The 13,013-nt window shown below is 41.3% G+C and overlaps 1 long non-coding RNA gene across 2 annotated transcripts in view; it reads right to left on the reverse strand.

Annotated features, from left to right (window-relative positions):
- LOC140699438 (uncharacterized) overlaps positions 1 to 13,013 on the reverse strand; it is a 17,257-nt gene continuing 4,244 nt past the window's right edge. For both annotated transcript variants that reach the window (XR_012077609.1, XR_012077610.1), the window contains exons 2-3: positions 3,644 to 3,731; positions 1 to 2,116 (exon numbers count right to left, since the gene is read on the reverse strand). This is a non-coding gene — a long non-coding RNA (uncharacterized lncRNA). The remainder of the gene's footprint in view (positions 2,117 to 3,643; positions 3,732 to 13,013) is intronic.

Raw genomic sequence — 13,013 nt, forward strand, 5'->3', positions numbered from 1 at the left:
TCAAATTCCACTCAATTTTATTAATTCAGCCAACATTCAGAGTCTGCCATGCGCCGGCCTCACGCTAGGCACTGGAACTCAAAGTGTTCGAAGAGCGTCACCAACCTCCAGGGCCACACAACCCAGAGGGGAGACAAGCTAAAACCACACACCCGTATCTACCAGCATGGCGGCCACTTATAAGAGAAGCAGCGTGCTTTGGTGGTTCTAGACTGAGATGGAGGTGAGGACGTGTGCCCCAGTCACCCCGGCTGGGCTCAGGCCCTGCTCCATCGCTTTCAAGCTGTGTGACCTTAAACATGCAACTTGAGCTCAGGGTCCTCATCGGTAAGTGAGTACCTACAACAGCAAAAGCTCTTACACTTACTGGCAAACAGGTGGCACTCGATAAAAGGGAACTTGTACTATCATTACTACCGAGGAGAATGTAAGGTTCTGTGCGGGGCACAAAGAGAGAAAGGTCAGTCTAACTGAAGGTGGGGTGGCAAGAGAAGCTTGGTGCGGGAAGTGGCATAATGAATAGGTATTTGGCAGGAGAATGGGCATTCCAAGGATAACAGAGTTTGTTCAAATGCCCTGAGGCACGAAACACCCTGAAATGTCTAGAGAATGGCCAGCAGGTCAGCACAACCAGAGTAACAGTTCAAGGTCAAAGAGAAGAAAGAGCCAGATCTGAAAGGACCACTTAAACAAAGGAAAAACAAAATCAGATTTGCCTTTCAGAAAGATTTAGGTAACATCTAGCTGAACATAATTTTACCTTTCCAGGGTCACCAGCATGACGGTCAGTTATCACGCATACAATCGGAGGATTTTATTGCCACAGAGGACCTGCTGTAATTCACATGTTCTTTCCTCTGTTCACAAGCCCTCAGAAGTTTTTTGTTTACTTGTCTGCTATGGTTTTAGAAACTAATTGGTATATTTTCCATGCTGGTTTAGTTGCTGCAGAAGGTTTTCTTTACCACTTACAGAATGAGTTTTAAATGCTCATCTCCCCCCCTACGAGGAGAGTCTTAAGTGGCCACTTCTTAGCACTCATAAGAGCCAGACAGCAAACATTTGCCCTCCAAGTACACATCCAGCAGTGGCAGCCTTGAGGATCAGGGCTCCAAATGGAGGCAGAGGTAGGAGGCAGAGCCCAGAAAGGGGTTAGTACTGGGACTAGAAGTGAAACACATTCCAGGATGAAAACAGTATGAGTAAACAAAGGAAGTCACCAGAGGTAAGAGAGCACGTGCTGCGGCATGAAACGGATGGACAAAAATGCAAAGTGGGTCTTTTAAGGGAATTTAGTGACAAAGGTGGTCCCTGGAGGGAAAGTGTGAGACAGGCAGTGAAACTGTTTGAAAATGTCCAGATTCATTTGCTCACTCATCATTCACGAGGTCAGCCTATTAATCGATTCTATTAATTCTCTTTGTTCAAATATGTCCTGGGTATTGAGAAAATAACTTGACACCACAGAACAGCACAGCGTCTCCAACCATGAGGGACCTGGGACATCAGGGAGAGAACTCACTGTTCTCCGGCACCTGATACATGCCAGGTATCCTCTGTTCTAGATGTGCTTACGTACACTGTCTCATTTCACCATCCCAACAGTCCTTGGATAAAATCAACAGACAGTCTGTTTTTCTGGCCCCTATTTTCACACTCCTGTGTTAGACAACACAGAGGCAGCAGATGCAAAAGGCATTGCCACGTGAAAAAAGGAAGCTGAAAACTTAAAGTTTTAGATACCCATCACCTGAGTCTCCCTCCTCCTTCTCAGAACTGTAATCTCTGGGTCTGGATTTTCATAAAACAAACATGGCTTTCTTCAGTTCACTTTCCCCCTTTAACAAGGCACTGCCCCCAAAAGCCCGTGTATTAATCTCATCATTCCTCGTCCACCAGGCCCACGAACAGGCTCAGTCCCTGCACGCACGTGCAGGTGCTTGCGGGAGGGCTGGGAGGTTTAATTCAGGCACAAAGCGGGAGTGCCGTCATCCCAGCGGATCTGTCAGGGTGTCAAATCCAAATTCTAGACACTGATGTCGTATCATCACCGCAGGACTGCCTCTGTGTCACAGTTGCTGCAGCCTGGGGCTCTTGAGTACCAGCAGGTATTCTGCTTAAGTTGTTTAAATAAAAAAAAAAAAGAAAAAAATAAGATAACCGTATCACCCGATCATGCGGTACTCCAACTGAGCATGTATTTTGTGGTCAACTGAGAAATTCAGAGAGTGGTATAGAAACAATGAAAGTAAGCATGAGAAATAGCAGGATCTCTTATCAATCACTCTTTGTTTCTCACACAATGATTTTTCTCCTGGAAAATCAAATCAAACCATAAATCATTTATTGAACACCTACTACATGCCAGGTACTCTATATCCAATTGAACTTGTTAGGATTTCTTTTCACTATTGTGTTTACTTCCATGAAATATTTAAGGCGCTGATCAGGATGCTTTAGCTGTTTTCCCCTCAAGCAATTTTATCATTATGAATGTCTTCAGTTTAATGCTGTGATGGCTATGCAGAGCTTTCTGGTTCTTTTGTTTTGTTTTGTTTTGTTTTGTTTTCTTCCTACTATTGTTTTTCACCTAAAAGTTTTATTTTCCTACCCTCTGATTTTTAAGGAGAAATAAAAAGATCTAGCATCTGGGGTCCGAGACCACTTGAAATGTCTGGGCTGGAGATTGCTAATGACCTCCCAGAGATAACCCAAATTGCTGATTTAGCAAAGCCCATTCTTGACCTTGACACAAGACAAGACAGGCAAAGGGGAAGGACTTGGGAGGGAGCCATGAAAGAAAAAGGATCATAGAAGCGCTCAGATCTCACCAGGCCCCCTCCCCCATTCAGCAAACACCTGGCTGAGTTGGAAAACATGACCGGCCCAACCTTCCTATTGGCACCAATTGAAGCTGTCAGCTCTCGGCTTGTCACCAGTTGCACTGGGAGGCCCCGGGCAGCCACAAGAGCCCTAATTAGGCAGAAATGACACTTCTACAACTGACCTGCCAGGACCTTTGGCAAACCATTTAACATCATTAGTTAACATTTTTTAAAAGTGTGAATGTAAATGAACAGCCAGTGGCTTTCAATGGAGTATGTCGGTGGCATCTCCCCCCTCCCTGCTCACTCTTTCTCTTTTTACATGAATAGTCCACTTGTTTTCTCCAGAATTGGAAGGAGGCGCTCGGGAAGAAGGAAGAGGACCAGTCCTCTGAGAGGAGAGACATGTTAAAGCATAAACAAGCTCGGCGAAGGGGAGAGAGCATCTCCTCCTTGTCTCAGTATCTGCCTGAACAGATGCAGGCCAGCAGAGCAGGGGGACAGCGTGTACCCAGCAGGCTAGGCCAGTGCTAGTTCCCGCTCCAGGAGCCATGCTAGTGAGCAAGGACAGCGAGCTTCCTGGGCCTCGGGTAGGTGCGAAAGGACTTCCTGAGTTGAGGGCCTCTGAAATACTCTCTCACACCTCTTAACAATTAGTGGAATTCTGAACCAGTAATTCTGAACAAGCAGCGGTTTAGCAAATACCTTATGTGCACACAGATCTAAGGGTCCCTAGTCCCCCTCTAAAGGAATGACATTCTGGGGGGAACTACTTCAGATGCCAGTTTGATACTTACACAAATTAGTTCATTTCCTACCTGAAGCGGTTATTTCCCACCTTGAATCGCACCTCATTTTGTTCTTTGCTGTACATCCACAGAGTCCGTACATGCCAACACTCTCCATCTGTAGGAGGGGGAAAAAGGAGTTTCACTGTGAAAATGTCATTTTGTCAAGGTGCTTCCACACTGCTCTCAAAACGTGTGCTCACACCGGTAAACCCTCTGAAGAGGCAGCACTGGGTAGAATGGAAGGCAGGGTTTGGGTGGGCGGGAGAGGGGCTGGGTCCTGGAGGGCCTCTGACTTACCACCTATTCCTTGTGGGGCCCTGAGTCTCAGATGTTTTCATCTATAAGACAGAGATAATGCCTTATACTTCCAGTGAGAAAAAAAAATGGATGGAAATACAATGAAAACTGGCAAGTGATGTGTAAAGGCAAGGAGTTGGGACCCATAAGAGCTGCCAAAATCGAGGTGCTCTGCCAGGCACTCATCTGTCATTTATTTTGGAGATTTGAAATTGCACATCTGCCCTGTTGACTCCCAAGGCACGCTCGACAAAACCACAGCACCACCAGCACATCCCAGTTCCCTCCATTCCTGCTTATTCTCAACAGGGTTGTAAGTACTACGTAGAAAAGTGCATGGGTACAAAACAAAGTCAGTTACGTCAGCAATTTAGCCTCTCTGCTGGATCCTAAACAGTACAAGAGGGGAAGCACATCTTGTCTATCTCTGGGTTTCTGGGAGCCCTAAGGACAGTGGTGGATACACAGTAGATGCACAATAAATGTTTACTGAGTTGAAATGCAAAGCTGCTTCCAGACCTGTGCGGCCAGAATGTGCCTGCTTAATACAGATTCCGAATGTGGAGAGCTTTACTTGTCCCTGAATTAATGACGAGTAAAATCAAGCGGGCAGCATGAGTTGGAGAACGCCTGTAAGTATTCATGAGAGAAAAGCAAAAGAAAACAATCTTAGTTTGGGGCAGAAAGAGAGAGAAAATACGGGAAAATGTCCTTAATAACAGTAAATGGGAAAGGGAGAGAGCAGCTCATCGTGATGGAGCATTTAGTGCTTTTAAGCTAAATACCTCAGCATATTAAGCAAATAGAGAAAAGCCAGCTAGAAGATGTCAGCAAATTGAACCGACCGGCGCTCAGAAAGCCGATAGGAGGTGTCTGGTTGTGACCCCTTTTCCCATCACGTGCCGGCTCCGCGCCCGGTTGTTTAGTGTTGCCTCTCCTCTCCAGCTGCGGAGCTTATTGAAAAGCCCTTGCTCCCTGCCTGGTTTTGGCACATTTTCTGCAGGTGCCTCCTACTGCGGCCACAATGGGCTGCTAGGGAGGTTCAGACCTGTCAACAGCGACAGGGGAGGGGGTGGCGGCGGTGGAGGGAGTACGGCCATTGTCTTAAAGGGCCAGTGACATTGTGCGCCGCCGCGGAGCCGGCAGCACCGGCACCGGCTAATGAGATGAATCCTTTCTCCCGCTCTCTCTTTCTCTCTCTTTAATGATTTAACTTGATCGCTTTGGTTCCTTTCTGGAAGGGAATTGCTCCATTGATCATATAAAGTAATTGCCTGTAAAACATTGCTCTGCAACAACTACTACTTCCCTGGCTGAAAATGTCACAGCAATTGAAAAGCTCTTAGCCCAGTTCAAGAATGAGGTTGCTCAAGAGAACAGTCTTTGAATTACGTCCCCAAGCACTTGCGTGTTCCGAGAGTTACAAGTTTTCGGAGCGGCGGATAGATTCTTAAGACAATTTCTCTTCCTGTAGCATACTGTAATTTCGCTGTGAGACTGTGGGAAACTAACCAAACTAAACTAAAAACAACCTCAACCCGAAAATCAGAGATACTCATTCAGGCAAAGAAATTATTTTCTTGATCACCCTTGCCTTTCTTTTCTCAGGAGCCATGAAATCGGTGCAACGCCCACGTGGGTCAAGTGTGATTGAGGAGAGCGTCTCTCGTTAATACCCATCACTTAAGAAGACAGCATCTTTGTCTAGGAGGTAGCAGAGGCCTTGGTTTTGGAAAGAGGAATCGATGCTCTAATTGTTTAAGATTTGCTGGTTTTTCAGACCTGTCGCTTGGCGGCAGCAGTGACACACTGTGGCAATGGGGACCGCACACTTAACGGAGTTTTCATAAATACTTTATTAGTCATTGCCTCGCCAACGTTGAGGGAGTAATTCACCTGGGGAAAAATTACTTTGTCGTAGGCATGAACCTGCCAGCAAAATAAACAGCGGTTAGTGATGGTTTCATTTTTCCTCTGACAGGTAAAAATCTAAGTTTGTCTCTGAATAAGAGAGAGAGACTTGTTTTCAACTTCATTGGTAGGAAGCCCCACTTGCTAAGTGAGATGCTGCCGCGTTACTAAATCGGGAACAAAGCTTCAGGTGAACCACCTTCCCACTGGAAGGGCCACGAATGTTCTTGTAGCCGATGAAGTAAGGGCAGGAGACGTGCTTACTGAACTTTTTTTTAAAAAGGGCAAAAACATCTGCCTGCTTACTTTACAAAGAAGAAAACAGAGAACTCAGCTATAACAAGCCCATTTAAAACTATAAATCTGAAGAAAGCCATAGAACTTTTTACATCAAAACGCTCTGAAAGATGGTGGTACAAGTTTGGTAACTGTAAACAGGTGCAGCACTTTTTTTTTCCTTGGAATTTAGGACTTTTGGATTTTAGATTCTTAAATCCTTTAATGTTGTCAGAATATATGTGATATTCAGTTAGGGCAATTACACATACTACACCAAAATATACTGTATATAATAAAAGATATTTTTCTATTATCTACTCACATAGGCAAGAGAATTTTTTAAATTCTTTAAATTTAAACCCACTAAATAGACTGATTCCTGGATGAGGAGAATTATGCTGACAATCTTTCACCAGCAACTGGAATTTATTTTTTTCTGTTTGCTTATTATAAGGGAAGGTCTTTTTTTTTTTTTGGTCTGTGGTACTGAATGACCCCAAAAGCTCTGCCTGGCTCTAAGATTTCCTTATCTTTAAAAATAATTCCTATAATCAGGAAAATAGAGAAATGAACAGTAAATGCAACCACATAGTTATTTCTAGCAGCTTTGCCTATCAGACGGCAAAGTGATAAAAGCAGGTTAAGTAAGCCCCTGAAGGGCCAAGACTAGGAGCACCTGAACCATCAGGCCAGAACCCCAGACCCCCTTGTAAAGCAGGGCGGGGAAGCAGGACAGCACAGGGAAGGTGGCGTTGGCGGTGGGGGGAGCGGGACAGTGGCCAGGCTGGTGTTCAGTGTCCTCCGTGTGAACTCCCAGAATGAGAGAGTGTGTGGACAGGGTGAACACCGTGTCACTGTACCTCTGGAGGAGGGGAAAAAGAACATTTGAAGAGGAGGAAAACGAGCCAAACCAGCACATCATTAAGGAATGAATGTCAGATCTGGCAGGAGCCATGACTGGTTTCATTTTTGCATCCTCCCCTTGCATTGATTTGCACATGATGCAAGGGGGCTGAATAGACTTCCAAAGTTCAGAGACAACAAAATGGGGCTGTACATCCTATTCCTCCTGTGGATCTTTGTAGCACATTTTAAACCACCTGACTTCACAAGGTAGAAATTAGCCTTGGGTTACGTGTGTTTAAACATCATACTAAATAGGGCTTGTCAAGATGTTGGGCGTAGGTTTAAAAATAAAAGAATGCATTTTAAAATGCTGCATCATGCCTACGTCTATGCACACCTATCTGGTGAAATGCGCATAGAGTGATGAGAAATATACCCCGGGCTAATATCTGATGGCTCTGCAGAGTAACAGCTAACATTCTTCATAATCAGATTTGTAAATTTACTTACACAGTGACAGCCACAGGCATCTCAACCTGAGCTCTTTATTTACTTAGTGTTTACATCTGTTACTGACAGGACAGTATCTCACCCACTAAAAGTTAACACAGAGAAATGTTAAGATCCTTTGTAGTTAAATAAAAAGTTAACATCAGGCAGATGGGTAATAGTACCTGCTGAAATGTTTATATTCCATATATAAGGTGTGCTCACTTTCCAGTTAGAAAAGGATGTCATTTTGAAACTTGCTTTATATAGCTCCTGAATTAATACAGGACCACTAGCTAAGAGAAGGAAAAGGTTGTACTACTTTATCCGTCACACAATGCATGGAATCGTTCTAAATGAATACTTCAGCTGCAGTTTTTTATGACAAAGTCAGACACTGCAGAAGCCATACAAGCAGACTTCACTCCCTCCCCCGTGAAGAGCTTGATTCTACTTTTTTGTGTGTCCTACAATTTCCTTAGAATTACATGCTGCAAAGTTTCCTTTCTTTCAAAAGTCAGAAAGCACTGTGTTCCCATACTGTTTTCCTCCAGTTTGTTTGATACAGGATCAGAGGCCCTTTCTTCCAATCACACCATTCGAGAATTATAGCTTATTTAAAAAGATCCAGTGGAAATTGATGCACTTTGGTAATCAACACAAGTTATCACTGACCCAAAGGACTCGTTGTAGATGCCTGCCCTTAAAAAAATAAAATAAAATGTTACCTACACATTTTGTCAAACATAGATGAAGATAGGATGGCATGAGGTGTATAGTGCTACAGGCTGAATTTGGAGAGCAAGGTGAGTCTCTCATAAACATAAAAATCGCACAGGCTGATCCAGATGTGGCAGCTGAGCCTTTAGCCCACATGGCACAGGCGTGTGTGATGTTCTCTGATCCACCAGCCAAGGTCTACTTTTGTGTCAAGTGGGATAGTGCTTTTTTCTTAGCATTAGGGCTTGGAAAAGAGTGTGAAAAGTTCAAGGCATCCCCTAGTGAGTCAGAATCAAACCCAGACCACATACACGGGGAAAGATAAAAATGGTTATTTTTCAGTTTAAAAACATACACACACATAGTGATTCCTTTTGTTCTCATATAACAAATTATACTTGGAGATAAAAAGTCTATTGCAAACATAAATGAAAAGAGCTTATAGTTTTGAATTCTTCATTTTGATTGCATTTCCTGCTTTTGTAGCTTTATATCAAAAACAGTATTCCAACAATAGGTTTATGAGAAATATACAGAAAAAATATTAATTTAAACATCTGTATATTTACATTTTTTCCTGCAATGGCCTGTCTTAGTTAGGAATTCCAAATGGCTGTATTTTCAGTAAAGCAGTAAATGATGATACACAGGACAATATTCATTCCAAAGCTTATAAATTAATAAGCACACATTTTACTTATTTCAAGTATCATACATTAAAATGAAAGTTGTATTTTTGTTCTTACTCTACAAAACATTTTATTCTTACTCTATAAGAATCTCTACAAGACTTTGATTCTTACTCTACAAAGCACAGTCTGTGATTTTGTATTCTCAAAATCAGCATAGGAACTTTAATTTTTCCCTTATAGCCTTCCTGTCAGCTTGGCTATAAAGAAAAGAAAGCATTTGATTACGCAACCAAAGTTCAGGTCAGCTCCACAAGTTAATATAAATTCTAACTAGTGCTTGCGTGGAATAACTTTACATCAAAAAGAAATATGGACTAGCTCTCCACCCTAGGGATTCTACTTTTTAATGTTTAGAGGCAGAAACATGCTTTAGAAGGTACTGACATCCACCGTTAACCAAGACGGCTCTTCTCTCTGAAATTCCCTGCCTGGTGAGTTCGTTTCACAATCTTCCCCATTTTCAAATTCCCATGAAGGTTATACAAGTATCTGGCCATGAACTCTGGGAAAGACAGTTATCTAGAATAGCTCAGGGATATTTTAAATGACTGTTGTTCATAAATCAATTCATATTTTTACAACAGTCTAACGAGAGCCACTGAACAAGTGCAGCTCCTTCCGGGAACAGCGCCAGTTACAACGAGGGCAGTGAGAGAAGGGACCCTGCATGGCTCACGCTGAGTCCTTCGGTCACATCTCTATGCTCACGAAAAAATCGAGGCCAGCGGGCACCCGCCTACTTCACTTGTGACTCAGTTACTTATTTCAAATGAGAGTTCCGTCACACAAAATCATCCTAATACACATCAACTCTTTATTTCTGTCTGGGAATTAGTGTGTTAGATTCTCTGGCACTTAACTTTTCCTTCCTGTCCCCAGCTGTAGCACTTAAAGTATAGTTATGCTGATTATAGCCCAAGCTGAAGGTGGGCATCATCAGTAATGTATTAAAATTATTTAGAAATAATATTTTAGTTTCTCACCTTACCACATCTCTCCTTCAAGTAGTAATGGAAACATTATTTACTTTTCTGAAAAACTTATTCTGATCACTACTGCTTTTCTTTCTATAATAGCCACCTAAGATGTTGAATGCACAATCACAAAATGTAGTAATTGTATTATTTAATTAAAAACAGGATCCATTACCCCTTGCTACTATACAACACAATTCCATGTATTTTTTTACTGTATAGGATTTAATCTAACACACTAGATTAGCATTAGAGATTCATTCGTGTCATCTCAAATTTTAGAAGTGCGTAGGGATTCAATGATAAAAATTTGTATGTGACGGTCACATGTGAAAGAGATGCAATTAAATCAATATTGAGGAATTTGCCTAAAATTATTTTATTCACTAAAAACTCATGGGAATATACTCTCCAAATCACAATTCTTCAAGAAATAATTCTCATCTGCATCTATGATAGTATTTTTAAAAAATACTCAAAGAACTAACTTCTCAAACTTCTTAAACAGGACAAAAAAGACAAATCAAGGAAGAAAGACAGAAAATAATAACAACAATAAACAACCCCACACTTTGCCAATAACAAATGTAAAGAGTCCAATCCTAAATTTTTGACAACCGATCTTTTAAATCCCCCAAATACTTTTTTGCAGATTCAACTTGACCATGAGATTCATAATCAGGCCTGCAGAAATCATTGTTACAAAGGCACACAGTTTTTTTTTAATTTTTGCTAATAAGAAATAGATAATTCCTCTTAAGCAGATTAACTTAAAGTACACTTTCAGGGAAGCTAAAATCCCCTTCAATCAGGTTCTTATGTTTAATTACAAAAGTCAAACAATTTATTAGCTCTCACTCAAGTGCAACAACAAAATGGGTAGGCACAGAACTCTCAAGGGCCAGGAGACAAACCAAATCAATATTTGCACCAGGAACAGAGACAACATTTTTAGCCATAATTTGATAAAACATCTAACTGGTCCTCTTAACCAGGATTCTTCCTCTCTTCTTTGCTGCCCCCTATGTGGAAAATATGTTTAATTTTCTCTTTATCCACAATAAATGCAATTACTGTATTTATTTTGCTACTTTAATATTAAGAAAAGTACACATTAGAAAACCTGGCCTTTGTCGGGTATTTTATATGTATTCATTTTGCTTTATGAGCCCCATAATTATGTCACAAAAGTACTCTTAAGTTCTATCTACTTCTATAAAGTTAAAAAGTATCTATTTAAAAATGACAAAAAAGCTTGCTTAAAGAATTTATTTTGCCTGATTTTTTTTCCTTTTCTGTTTACTGTCTAAACTCACTGGATAATTGCCCTACTCCCAGTTTCATTCTGCCTATATAAAAATCGTGTGTCTACACCCTGAAAAATACCAATTAAACTGCCAGCAGCAGCATCTCCAACAGTATCTTTTGGTCTCTGGTGTCAAAGCCCTTTGAACAAATGACCGGAAGACTGAGTCTAAACAGCCTTTGACAGGATGCCAGTTTTGAACATTCATTTTATGACTATAACTCCAGCTTCCCGCTGCATTTGGCAAGCAAGAAGAAATAATACATCAACTTTATAATTTTGCACAAATGGTAAGGGTTAAAAGGTCACTAATATTGTTTTAAAAGGGAGGGGGAGTCCCCCTTATCATTTAATTCAATTCCATCTGAATTCCTGTACAAAACCAAATAAAGGTTTTCAGATAAATACTGCAAAACTGTTAAAAATATATTTTCCTTTCTCTTAATTTCTTTGGCAATAATGACATAATTTACCATGTGTTGGGCACTGTGGGAAGAAATTCTCACGGATTTTTAAATTTAAGTCATAGCAATCCTGTGGAATTGAAAATACTAGTCAATGGGGAAATGGGCTCAGAGAGGTTAAGTAACTTGTACAAGGTCACACAGCTGGAAACTGGAAGACCCAGGACTTGAACCCAGGGGGTCTGATTCCAAGACCCAATACTTCCAGGCCTTCTCGGCCAGATCCATTACCAAAACATTCCTGAATGAATATTTTTCATTCTCTTTATGACATGATCCAAGTAGAAATCTTTTAGAGGAGTGGTTCTCAACCTTGACTACACGTATCACATACATACATTAAAAAAATAAAATAAAACACCTGTGCTTGGGCCCGACTGCTAGAGATTCTGTTTTAATAGGTCTGGGGTAGGGCCCAGGCATCAGCATTTTTTCAATACTACAGCAGTGAATAAAACAAGTAATCCTTCTCTTCATGGTGCTCAAATTCTAATGGTGCTTAGATTCTAGTAGAATCTAGTAGAATCCCCAGGTGATTCTAATGTACAGCCCTGACTGAGAAATTGACCAAGAGGTTCACACCATGAGCCCAGGCTCCTTTCTCTAAGCCCTCACTGTGATCAACTCAACTGGCTTCTGCAGAGAGGATGGGGAAGAGTCTAGCAAAAGCTGACATGGGCAGCAGAATCTAACAGTTCTAGATTTGAGACGCAGTGGAGCACAGCGGGAATCCATGGGCACTGAAGCCAACCAGACCTGGGTTCAAATTCCATCTCCACTATTTATTAACTGTGTAACCTTGGACCAATCATTTACCTTTTGTGACTGTTCTGCAGATTCAGTGGGATGATACAAAAGAAGACCCAGGCATAGACAAGTGCCCCATCAGTGGTAGCTGCACTGCGGGTTTTGCTGTTATTACTACCACAGTGGAAATGACTACTGCCAGGAGGCATTAGTAATGAAAAAAATCAAATTAGGAAAAAAAACATTTTTTATTAGTCAAATTATTCCTACTTTTATTACTTAGCATTTAATTTACAGTTACTTACATTGCAATTAGTTTGGCAATCGTATTTCTCATTCGTGACAACTGGGTAAGGGAGGGTAACATTATTACTCCCATTTTCTAGATGAGGAAAAGGCAACATTTCCAACTATTCTGTCTCCAGTGTCTATGATTCTATGATTAAAGGCACCTGCAACCATGTTCATTAGTTCCCAGTGAAAAATGATATTCAACACAGATGGCAAATGCTGGAAAGAAGAATTAACAAGCACTTGATAGCAACCCCGAAATAACATCTAAATAATCACTTCTGAACATTAAAGTCAGGGTAAACAACTTCCAATTTAGATAAAGGTGTTGGAAAGGATTAAGGAAAAGTGAACAAATAGATTTTTCTTATCCTCATTCAT

The sequence above is a fragment of the Vicugna pacos genome, chromosome 11 (assembly GCF_048564905.1).
Source record: "Vicugna pacos chromosome 11, VicPac4, whole genome shotgun sequence".
Taxonomy (NCBI): domain Eukaryota; kingdom Metazoa; phylum Chordata; class Mammalia; order Artiodactyla; family Camelidae; genus Vicugna; species Vicugna pacos.